We start from the raw sequence: 13560 nt of genomic DNA on the forward strand, positions 1-13560 counted from the left end.
ATCTCAAATATTAATATAATTAAATAATATAATTTAAAAAAAAAACATTCCATTTAATATATATTCTCTTATATGTATACGTTAAGAATATTTAATACTCTTTAGAGAATTTCTCTCCTAAATTAAAAGAATCCTTTTGGCGCTTATTTTAGAAAAAGATTATTATAAAGGTAAGTGAAATATCCTTAAGATGAAAATACGCAATTTTTCAATGTATATACCTGTATAGGTGGAGTGTATTAATTCAACGTTCGCGCGACGCGCTTCCTCGATTCGTCTGTCTCTGTACTCTGCGCGCTGCAATTATCGCGAGCGCGAAGCTCTATACAATCGCTCAATTAATCTTGGAGAACTCTCACAGGCGAGTGCCTAATCCGTTTTCGGTTTAAATCGTAATATGTCGTGGCGTATCGATCGCGCCCGGAGACCTTAGCACCGCCGCACTTCCGATTGGTACGACGATGCGCAGACTGGTTTAGGTTTGCCCGCTTACAGCGGCACACGCAGATGCATCATTGGCATATGCATCGTTCACGTGCATTCGCAGCAATCGGTTGCTCTCCTCGACATGCTGTGTGTGTGTGTGTGCGTGTGTTTGTCGCTTGCGGCGAGTTTATGCCAGCACGCCTCATTACGAAAACGAATCAATAGTTTCCCCGTTGACAAATCTGCCAACGCGGTTTTAAGCGAAACTTCTCGCTCTACGTACCGGGATCTGTCCCGCAATAAGATGCACGTAAGCTCACTCACGCATCTATACAATTATTCCGAGAGATGATGCTTCATAATAATAAATAAAAATCGAACAAATTCTACTTAATGTAATAACGAAAGGAAGATGACGATGTTGATATAATAACGTCTATAAAAATTTTTTAAACAATTTTTAAAATAATAAATTTTGCCAACATATATAATGTATATTTTATTTTATTTTAATAATAAAATAGTTGAATAGTTTTTGTTTTTATTTCAAGATCGGAGAAATAAATCTCATCGCGAATGTTTACGCACGCGCGAATTTTACTCGCGATATACAATTGCTTCATCGAAAATGCGGGAAAGATGAGAAACGTATTATATATTAACGAGCATACAACAATATTACATTATATCCTCAAGAAAATGCAGAGTAATAGCGCTTTTATGTTTACTGATGACTCGAATTTCCGATGCTTTCCCCTCGTCGTCGTATATGTTTAATTATGCGCGTGCATTCGAGCGCGCGCGCGCTCGCCGTAACTCTCGCGGATTATTATATATGAAATTCCGGGATGAGAAGAGATATATGCTCGCGCGAGTGACGTTAAACGGCCGCCTTTAAAGCGCGCGATCGTTCCGAGCGCAAAGAGCGCTGCTCCGGACTTGGAACGATTAATATTCATGACCGTGTGATCATATCGCACCGCGGCCTGGCGATTAGAGTAAGACGACATTTCCAGTCCGGCGATTTCTTTCCATTTCTACACACTGACTCACGTAATGATACAGCAATCATATACGAGCGACCTATATAGAGCGAGAGATCTCCTCCTCCATCTTCGTGCGGAATAACGAGAGTCGCAGTGCCATCCCGAGAAGCGATTATTAGATCCCGACATCTTGATACGATTAGGCTATTGCGCGGAAAGAAAATGAGCTGTTAGAAATGCAAAAGAAGAATCTGATAAAGGAAAATATAATTGAATAATATAATTTTTGGGGGATGGAAATATAATTCCTCTCTTTCAGATTATTTTATCTTAAAATATAAACAATTTCTCATCTTTACATATAGTATAGAGGAATGTTCAAATTTAAAAATAATAACTGCAATCAATAAACATATTAATTTATAATCAAAGTGACTTTCTCTTGTTCTCTTCGATTAAAATCTTCATTACAATCGATTTTCTTTACAAAAATATCAAGGTACCAAAGCTTGAGATTATTATAATTGATCGAAACTGTTCGCTTAAAAGCATATTCACTCTGTATTGGCACAATCGTGATTTTCGGAGGGGAAACGAATTATCTACGCGAATGATTGAAAACTTTCAGCGTGAGAGAAAAAAAAAAAAAGCGTGAGATGAATTTGCATTCAAATTACACGCCGCTATTGGACATACTAGCTGTCGCGCTAATTTCGTGCAAGAGGCTTTTCGGGCCCTATGAATAATGTTAAACGTAAACGCACGCTAGCACATCCTGTTTATGCAGACTGTATGCATATTTACGCCTGTATACGTACGGTATATGTTACGGCTTATATAATATTTGACTTTCGAGTGCGTGCACGAAACAATGAAAATCAGTTTGCCAATGTGTTTAGCAGAGTACCGATATATCGTATAGACATGATAACATAAAAAGAAAAATAATAGAAAATATATCCGCAACACTTTGTTTCAACAAAAATGGGCAAAAAAAAAAATCAAAAAAGTCAGATCAAAGTTACATTCAAAATTTAACATAATTTATTTCGCGAAAGCTGTTGTGTCGAGTCTATTGAAAGAAGCTGCCGTTTTTAATAGCAACAATGTAAGAAGCCGTAGGACAAATGCGCCCAATCCCAGAGTGGCCCTTCTCGAGTAAGTTCAATGGCTGATAATTAAAACTTTTAATTATGCAACGGCGCTTGTGCTCCCCGACATAAGATTCGCAGAATTCGCAGCGCTGGAGATTGTGAGCACTTAGAGATAGAAGATAGACACTTTGTTTTACATGTATAAAACTGCGAAAGTGTATACGTCAAAAAGAACTTTCCTGTCGCTTTTCGTTTCATCAGTTGTTACAAAGTTAGCAGCCTAACTGCACGCTAACTGACGGGAAAAAAAATCAGATGTAATACCAACTTTTCGCGGACGAGCAAAACAATTTATTACGTAGACACAAGTTGCTAAACAGAAAAAGATCAGTTGATTAACTCGGCGCGCTTCCTATGTGCTTAACATCTTAATTATTAATATATATATATATTGAACAGATCATCTGATTCTCGAATGAATGATTGAAAAATTCTAGTTAAGACGAAATCGTTAGAGAAATTTACTGAAAACAAAAATATATAAAATTGAAATTAATGGCTTCTATATTACAAATGTAGTATTATTTAATCAATGTGCGTTAATTGATGCTTGAAGAAAATATTATAGTAGAAATTACAATTGTTATAATCGTGAAATATATTAACATAAATGAGAAAAATAATTTTTATTCAATAATATTAAATATATAGTATTATATTTTATAAAAAAGTATTGTGCAATTATTCTCAAATACTTTGATGCATAAACAGATACATAATCGTTAAAAAAACAATGAAATAAATGCATAATTTATAATTTTTATAGTAATAAGTATCCTAAATGTCATTATATCCTAGCTTTACAATAAATGTCGTAAAAAAAAATGTATTTTTCATGCAATTTGTACTGTAAAATATGTCTTTAAACGTATGTAATTTTTCGGTTTCAAGTTGTGTCTGCATCCAATTTGCCAGTCTTGGGCGAAACGTAGCCTCGTCGCGTGGTCCGTGGTAATTAAATCGCCGCGTTGTTCCGGAATTTGACGTGTTCCTTCTCGGCGATGACGGTGATGGCGGGCAATAACAACGACAATGCGGCACGGAGTGGCGAAAAAATCGCGGCGACGTGAGTGTCATAACACTCTTGGGAGCATTAAACTCGAAGCGCCGGTAAATCGAGTCCCCGCGACGGTAACGATAACGATGACACTGCGCCGCGTTCGAATTACATGCCGGCAGCGGACGGATGTATGTACGCGCTGTGTCACGAGACAACTATTAATGACCGCCCGGATCGATATTAATAATATTTATCGCACGGTGAGCTCTCCCGACAAATCGGCGAAACTCCGATATGAGTTGTCACTGTCGGCCGCGACGTCAAATGAAACCCATGGTCGATTGACGCGGGGCATTAAACGCGGTCACGTTGATGTAGATCGTTCGTAAATAAAATACTGGAAATAATTGATAACTATTTATGAAAATCGCGAAATGAAATTAGACGTATACGAGAATTGCAACTTTGATAATAAATATCGGAAATAAAACCGTCATCTAGGGCACATTAAAATTTTATAGCTGTGCATATTATCTCGTTTGTATTTTTAACGAACCAATTATTTTTTTTCAGTTTCAGAAGTTTCGGTAACTTTTTAGAAAATAAAGTAGTTAATATTTTAAAATTAAAAGAAATAATATTATCTTATGGATAAAAAACAGAAAGATCGAAAGATCATTGCTTACTCCAGTTCCCATGTCGATCGTATTATAATTCAGATCCTTTTCAGAAGAGAAAGAGACCGCGCGATCGAGAGAGCAAACAAGTTTGTTTTCTACAATTTTCCCACAAGGACTAACGACGTTGAAGAAAGTATGGGGGTACCCGCGCGCGGGAAGATAGATACATACACGGGATAGCGCAGAGGACACCATATAAACAGCCGTAATACAGTTCCGCGAGAGCCAGCTAAAGGTAGAATCCCGGTCGCCCTCGCCGGATCCGGCTATGATCGTTTGGCCTTATACGATGATCGCGTCCGCCATGAATGCGCCGTGCCAGTTGACCATTGCATTTGATGCAAAGAAAGTAAGGACACTGGAGATCTGCCGATTTAAGAGCGACTGCCACCGTTCTTCCGTCCGTGTTGTCCGTGAACAAGCCGTGCTTGATGTCTTTTCTGCGTTCGGATCGCGACGTGTAAGACAGGGAGTCGAGTCGAGTCGAGTCGAGTCGACTCGCTTCACGATTTTCAAACGAAGCGGCTGTCAATATTAATTTGCCTCTCTTTTCTCATCAGTTTTAAATATTTAAATTTAAATATTTTTACTTTTGTTTTAAATATTTAAATTTTAATAATTTTGCGACATGGAAGACGTTAACAATAAGTTAATAAAAAGATTCGATATGTCAATTTGCATCTCTAAAAATAGATTTGTAAAAATCCTTTGATTCTTAATCATCCATAATTCAGAGATTATTGATAAACTGATCAAAGAATCTATAGATAAAAAAAAAAATGCGAAAAGAACTGGAAAATTTCATATAATATATCATATAAAATCTCTTTAGGAAATGCTCCAAAATCTTTATCATATCTTTAGCGTACCTTTCTTTTTCTTTTCTTTTTTACGAAGCAATCAAGATATAATCCTATATTCTCCACTTACGTAAACATGTAAGTATCCCCGCCTTTCAATCCCGGCAAAAACTTCATGATTCGTATCAACAAAATCCGCAACAGATCTATCCATTTGCCACGTACATCTCTCGATGCGGTCGGAGCTAGCAAAGCGCTTCGGAGTACATTTGCGTGATCATTACCGCTCGCAGTACGAGAGCGAGAGCGATTATGCGGGTTATCGTCTGGTTAACCAAACGTCCAGGACAGAACGATGGTTGTATGCTATTATTTGATCGACGCGCGCGCGCTATCGCGGTCGCCACGAAACGATCTCGCACACTCGCGGACTCCCGATAGCCCGTGACCGTCGTCCGAATTGCGCGAAACGCAAGCGGACAACTCGTCAAACGACATAGAGGAAAAAGAGAGAGAGAGAGAGAACGGAAGGGAAAGGAAAGGCTGGAATGCCCGGCGCGAAATTTCCATCACCATTATTATATCGCGCGCGAGCCTCGCTCGTTAACGCGCTGCCGCTTCGTGCCAAAGCGCAGATCGCGCGCGAAACGAGTTTCTAATGATCATTCTCTTTTTCCCTTTTCCTTGCTTTTTTGTCTATTTTTTGTTTTTCTTTTTTTCATGATTTTTCCTTTTATTCCCCGAGACGACGGAATTTATCGCGCGCGCTTCTCGCACGTCGCGCTTGGTTTGTCGTTAATAATGAATGAGCTTTTTATTGTTGCCGACCATCTCTCGTGTACGTCCGTCCTGTACTTTCTACGCTTTCACCGTATGTCCCCGTGACTGTACTCGTTCACTCGCGCCCGCACCACACAGCCGGATTACCTTTTTCTGCCGTGAAAAAAAAAAAAAGGAATGCTTTGTGGTTTATTGTCTGCAGTGGGTACGTTCCTTCTGAGGTAACAGTCATGTGTATCGATAAATTTATATAGAATGGCCGTAATTTTTTTGCAAATTTGTGCTTTACGAACAACGTTATTTTCCTTTTATAAAGAATGCCAACTTTTGTTATCAATACTGATTAAATAAAGATCAGTACAAATTTAATTTTTAATCTGTGTCGTTTTTAAAAATAATGCTAAGCAACGATAATGATAACAATTTTTTATTAAAATTAATGATAAAAGAATATGCATGATATATATTATTACAAATTCATACTTTTCAAGTTTTTTAAAAAAGAAAAAAAGATTGTATAATTTTTATATTAAAAATAATTAATCTTTGTTCCACTCTCTCAAGTCAAAACCAATCTTTCCCCGAAAAGATTAATAGAGATCGTGAAAACGGTCTCCATTAATGTCTCTCCTGGCGAGAAGATCCCTCTCATTTCGCAGCGTTTTTCGTAAAACCGCTCGACAATATATTTAAGGAGTTAAACGATTCCGCCGGACAAAGTTTTCAGATAACGGAAGGGCCGCGAAAAGCGCGCTCGCGCGTCAGAGTATCATCCGTCGTGTTGGCAAAAAGTAAACCGCCGCCAAAAATAACTTAAGCGAGTGCGCCACCGTTGTTGGTCGGCCCTCCGTGTTAGCCGCGAGACGGACGTTCTCTCGTCGCTTCGTTGCCGAAAACCGGACAGGAACGAACGCGAGCTGCCCGGCGCAGAAACCGTCGCGATTTGTTCGCGCCGTCGAGCGGTTACGGGACGTCGGTGGCCGCAGATCGATGCAGCTTCGAAGAAAGCACGCTTCGGATCCACCTATTTCCCTCCTCCTCCTCCCCTTCATCCCCTTTACCACCTCTTGTCCCAGCGGCGAATGCGTCAATATAGAGGTGTATGCATCGCCGAAATGCAAATAGCTTTGCGCATAAACGCGACGACCAGAAATACGAACAATCACGGTCGACGTGCGACATAAATATGCATGATATCTATGTGACAGCGATTTCAAAATGTTGGAGATGCGTCGGGGCTGAACGTTGAAGCGGAACAATTCGCTTCAACAAACGTCTGTCAGAATCCGCGATACATTGCCCGCCGCTGTTAAGATATTGCGGCAAGCACAATGGACATTCACGTTATCGCATACCGATGGCATTAGATAACACCGTTTGATTAATCGAAGAATACTGTTGCCGTAGACGTTTGATTAAATTTCGTCTCATCAAAAATAATAAAGATTAATTTAACTTTTTCTCTCAAAGAAATATGATGAAAGGCAAATTATATCCGAAATAAAAGATCGAAGAATTGAATAAAATGTTATCGGTACTTTGTTTTAAATATATGAATATACTAAGATTACGGAAAAACCTGGAAAACAACTCGTCTGACCTTTTTAAGGCTCGAAACTCAGACGCGGATTTTAACAATATTTATGCGCGAGGATCTCGTTAAAAGTTGTCAAGAAAACTGTAAGTCTCAAACTGTATTGATACGCGTTAAAAGGATCCGAAGGGAGACGCAACAAAGAAATCTTGAATCGCGAGCGCTTTTGTATATAACTCCCTTCTCTTTTATGCAGATAGATATTACTCCGATTATGATACCGTCCGTTTTTTTCTGGAAGGCTTCCACACTGTAATTATTCCGGCACCGTTATACAATAATCTCGTAAACTCTTATAGCTGCACGAAGTAGGCGAGAAGTTGGCGCGGGACCAATTCCGGCGCAAAATGCATTCGTGTAGCTTTGCGCAGCGGTCGTTCGCTCTTTTCACTCGACTCACAAACCGGGAGAGTCGAAAGTGGCTCGTGAAAAATCTTCCACTCGGTCCTTTTCCAAGGCTTCAAATACCACACATATATTTCGAAAAAGTTTTAAAATAACATTTCTCAAATACTTCCATAAAATATCCCAAATATTTCGAAAAATATTGGAAAACCCACCACTATTATTTCATGAAGAAATACATGTATATAAAAAATTTATCTTTAATTTATATAATTTCTTAAACTGCATTTTTCAGATAAACTTATATTTATTATAAAAATTGTTTTTTTTTTTAGAAAAGAATAACTCTTTCATAAATTATATAAAATAAAATTTAAATAAAATTGCTTTAGAATGAGCGAAAAATTTTTTATTAAACATTGTCGTACGTTATCCGAAAACGGGCATCTCGGATATCCGCAAACTGCGGATGATAAGTTCAACAGTACTCGGACTGGAATTAAGCGAAAGCATGGCCGGTCGATCTTTCCCATGGGAGTACGATATCTTTCGCTGTATTGTGACCGATCCGCCTGCGATATCATGCGTGATTGCCGATATCGACGAATATTGCGAATGGGAGCATCGCGTCCGTGCGGATTCGCATGCGAATCATTTCCACCGGACCGCGCGATACGCGTGTGTGTATGTCTGTGTACAGGCGCATCGACTCTAACTAAGGGAGCATCAAATGGGATCGGTGCCGGATGCGCGTGTGAGAATTTAGCGTAACTACGTGAATGATACGGAACTGCGTTTCGCCACTCTCGATTCCGAAATTTCCCTTTTTCTGCCGCGATACTCTGGCCATTACTAAACTCGCTTAAATTAAAACGTAAACATGTTTTCCTTCTTTGCTTTTCCCCCAAAACACATAAACATATGATGAATTCTAAAACTGTGAATATTAATATGTTTCCTTTGAAAGGAAAATTATTTGGGAATTATTCGGAAAGAGCGAACTTGCAGGGTAAATTTTACGAAAGCGCAACATGAAGCATAATGTAAAACGAAAAATAACAAGCGGAATAAGCTAGGAGAGAAACAGAAGACGCGACTTTTCGCGGCGAACTAACACATTCTAATGCATCCGTTTGTTCTTGAAAAAAAAAAAGCGAAAGTATTCAGAATTCACATCTAATTAGATTATTATCTCAATCATGTTAGACATTAAAACATGCTTTCTTTATTTAAAAGGAACATTGCGCTCGTGCGGTTTTCTTCTTTTATTTCGCGCTTACGAGTGAATTTTCCGTCCGTGTGCGCATTTAGATCACAAGCGTTATTAAAAGCTTTATGAAAACCGAAGTAATCAAAGTTGTTGGGCATGCGAAAATTAATCAGGCAGTTGTGCGATGTTTTCATTGGCACGTGGCGTTATGCAGCGGAGAAAAAAGCGTTATGTTCCTTTTCGCCCGCGCGCGACTTTGAAAGCTCTCTGAGGATGAAAGCCCGCGAAAAGCTCTCTGAACGATCGTCCGGCGTTTCACGCTCCAATAAGTCACGAGTCTTCTCTTTTGGCTTTCGCTTCTGCACTCACGGAATTTCCTTCGTAATCAGACCGCGTGGTAAATGCCATTTTTTTTTATCGCAACGAAACAAGAAAACTCGCGCGTGAAAATATATCATAAAAACTGAGCAATTTTTCGTTTAACGTAAATAATATGATTGAATCACAACATTGATAATATACTTGTATGTGTTAAATCAATTTTTGTAATTTCTTTGAGCATACATATTCAGAAATTTGTGCCATCTGTTCTTGTTTAAAAAAGAAAAATCAATAATAATATTTTAATTGGAGAAACCGATTTATTATTAATCGTACAAGCGACTACGGGTTTGATGGAGACTATGATAGAGAAGAGACGCTCTTTGGCTGTCTCCCCACGATTGTTCGTTTCTATATGGCGTGGTAGCCATGGCACGCGACTTTGTTTTATGATTTACGGGCAATTACGTTATCGGCATAACAACGTGCACTAATATTTCTCGCGCGTGCTAATAGCACATAGGCGCATGCTGTTGTAAAAGGCGCAATGAAGGGAAGCACTTCATTTATTATTTTCCAAAGAAAATATTTTTAAGCAAGAAAAGAAGGCGTAATAAAACATATTATTTGTAAAAAAAAACATGATAAACATTCACGGAAATTCCTAATCAGTATAGATTTTCTATTGCACAAGCAAATGTGATATATTTTAATTTTATTCGTTCTATAAAGAAGCGCTAAATTACTACATTATATCTTGTAATGTAAATTAAAGATAATAAAAAGTTAACAGAATATGTATAAAATTCAATTAAATTTCACGAAGGAAACAAATACATAAGCAAAAATTCTATAACAAATTTCTTATTTTTTTTTAATTTTCAGACAAATTTTTTTAACTGACATAATTGACATTAGCCTTCTATTTCGCGATTTATTAAATAAACAGCTGCAATCTTTCAACAATTTTGTAACAATTATATATACAATATGTCAAGCATTGCATTTTTTTTTTTAATAAAATACTAGAAGCAAATTACATACATTTTATTAATAATTATTTATTTTTTCAATGAAAAGAAAAAAGGAGAAAGAGAAAGCGTAGAGGAAAACTTGGACCAAGCATTTGGCGCGTCCGAGCCAAGTGGCCTCTTCGCTCAATAAAAGGTTCAAAGCCTCGATTCGTCGATAAGCGGTCGATAAATGTATTCGCAGCGTACAATGACGAAAGCCACTTAGACCGTGAGGGGAAGTCTGAGAATTGGAGAAGAGGCTCTTCTAGGGTTGCGCTCAGCTACGGGCATGGACGACGAGAACCCGCGAACAAGACGACTACGACTACGACGACGATGTCGGCGATGGCAAGCGGGGAGAAAGAGAGAGAAAAAGAGAGAGGGAAAGAGAGAGTTGGAGAGAGATGGCGCAAATGCGAGACGACGAAAATATTGGATCTATTTCGAAATTCTATTTCGGTTCGTCGGCCGAGCGCCGAGCGTGCGCCGCTCCTATATGGCGGAGCTGCGTACACGCGCACGCACGCGTGAAAGCAGAATCCCTCTCTTTCTTTGACCTGAACACATAAAATTCGAATAATATAGCTAAAATTGCGGATTAATTTTGAAAAATAATATAACAGTCGGAATTAAGTTGATTCAAAACATGAGCGTATCATAAAAGAAAACAAACACTAGCTATTTACTGCTTACAATCGTGATATTTTTCAATAGTTGCTGCAGGTTATATTATAAAGAGAACGAATGAATTGCTGTTGTTGTTATTATCGGAAAACACAAAAAAAAATGCTCCCTGTGTTTGCATACGCTACTGGTGGCGTATGCGTACGCATATTTTCATTGTATCTTCCTCAGCTCAGTTGACCCCTTGACCAGAGGCAGTTGGCACGTGTTACAGAGTCCGTAGGCACGTGTTAGTAAAACAGGCGCTTGCTAAATATCAAATCGCGCGGCCCGGTAAATGTGACCGTTGTTGGCGGAAACTAACACCTGGGGATTATATACCGAGAGAAATTATATTAAGCAAGTTTTCAAGAAAGCTATAATTTTAATGGCGCTCGATAAGTTACAAAAGTTGAAGACTCGCGCCTAGGGATTTTTAAATGATTAACAATAAATATTCTCGATTTTTAAATTTTCAATTTTTTTGAATTTTCTATTTCAAGTGCGATAGAAAATCGAATTTAGCAAACAAAAATTCAATTTCAAGAGATGGTTTTGAAACGAAGTGGGTACAAATTTACAAGAATCGGAAAAATAAATAAAATTGAAAACTGTCAGAAATTATATCGGAAAAAATTCATCGGTAAATATTATCTATTTAAAAACACACAATCTTAAGAGGAAAATATTTAAATTATTTTTAATATTAATGTTATTATTTAAAGTGACAAAATAATATGTAAAATTTTATGTAAATATATATATATATATATATATTTCGAATCTATACACAAAGATTAAAATACGTTTTATTTTTTTTTTAATTATTTAAAATGTTTTTAAATAATAAAATAAAGAAGATCGAGAAGAAAATTTTTAAACTTTTTCAAATTTGTAGAGAAAGTAAATCTATATGTATATATCTGAGGATACGTCGTATAGAATTTTCCCTTCGTCGAGAAGCGTTTCGAAAGGGTCGAAATAAATCGCGTATCGCGCGAGAAGCTGAAAATAAATCGTAAAAGCGCGCGGCTATTACGAAGTATAACGCAAGATCGAGAGCAAGATCGGGCGCAGAAGTCTATAGCACCGTCGGCTTCTTCTGGAACCACCCATAGATCACTGACCCGGCTTTTACTATATTTTCTAGTAACGAGTAGTAAATTTGTATCGCTGAGTGATATACAATCTCCCGGCGTTTCTCTCTCGGCGTCTCGGCCGCGCGCGCGAAAGCGCCGGTGGAAGGCGAGATATCGTTTTCAAAGAGCGGCAAACGACGTTTATCCTGCCCTGCCTATTTTCATTTCCTTCGCCGATGTCGTCGCACCCGTCTCGTCCCTTAATAAACCGCGAATGTACTATTAAGACGTCTGCCAGGACTTCCGTCGGCCGGACATCTTTCGGATACAACATCAAATGCGCGACCCTCGGAACGCTCTGATTTCCGAACGGAAAAAGTTGTAAGAAATCATATAACTCGACGATTGATTCGTACGATTTAGTTATTGCTCGGAAATAAAAGAATATATTTAAAAAGATTTAAAAAAATTGCTGATATATCTGTATTTTTGTTATTAAATCCAGAATAAAAGGTATATTTTTAACTTTATAAATAAAAACTATAAATTTTTAATTGATAACTTGGCATAGTTATTAATTGGCGGCATGAGAGAATAAAAAAGCATTTTTACATATATTTTTACATATATTTTTTATAAATATCATATATTTCTACTTCTCTTATTAAAGCCGTCAAAAACATTCCGATTTCGAATTACTGAATTCATTAGTTTGGAATTGTGATGTTCTCTTTTGTAACAAAAATCTTTTAACAAGTAAAAAAAAAACAATGGTATTGAAGATCAATAAATGAAACATAGGAATAATTAAGAAGAAATAATTATGAAGGTATCATCTCGCACATAAATAAAAAAATCATTTCATTTAGTACATATTACGGCATGTAAAGTAAAAATAAATATAAAAACATTATTAAATGAAACGCTCGCTACGTTTTTAATTTTTATCGGTAACATGTGAGAGAATATTTTACTGCAAAATGCTCTTTCATTGTGATATATATTTTTCATGTGAATTAAATTGGTAAAAAGACAGACAAGCCACGAGATAAAACAGAATTATTTTTCTACGATCTTGTATGATATAAAAAATAAGTTTAAACAAATACTTGAACTTCAGTTTGTTGTGAAACAAATTTTTAATTTAACAGCTAAAAAATTATTTATTTAAAGTATCAAGAGTTATAGGAACATTATTGAAAATATAAAACTAGAACATTTAATAACTTATGAGTTTTCGCAAAATAATACGCCGGAGTAACATACACAAGAGTTATCTTCAAAAACACGCTGACATATTTAAACGAAAACAAATATCGCGCTCTACATTCTCGGAAAATTTCCGTGTGACAAAAAGCAAACTAAAAACTTTCTATTATATTTCATGTGAAAGTTTTAAATTTAGCTTGTTGAAATTCAAGTGCTTGCGCTAGTTATTATTATTTATAAGAATGGCTATATCTTTATCGCGATAAAGAGTTCACTATGATTTACAAATTCTTCTTAATG

The 13560-nt window shown here is 37.1% G+C and overlaps 1 protein-coding gene across 3 annotated transcripts in view; it reads right to left on the reverse strand.

The window, feature by feature from the left end:
* The window catches only part of LOC126848592 (protein vein), a 321069-nt gene that overhangs the window by 281340 nt on the left and 26169 nt on the right, over window positions 1–13560 (reverse strand). The window lies entirely within an intron of this gene.

Source organism: Cataglyphis hispanica, chromosome 1 (genome assembly GCF_021464435.1).
Source record: "Cataglyphis hispanica isolate Lineage 1 chromosome 1, ULB_Chis1_1.0, whole genome shotgun sequence".
NCBI lineage: Eukaryota > Metazoa > Arthropoda > Insecta > Hymenoptera > Formicidae > Cataglyphis > Cataglyphis hispanica.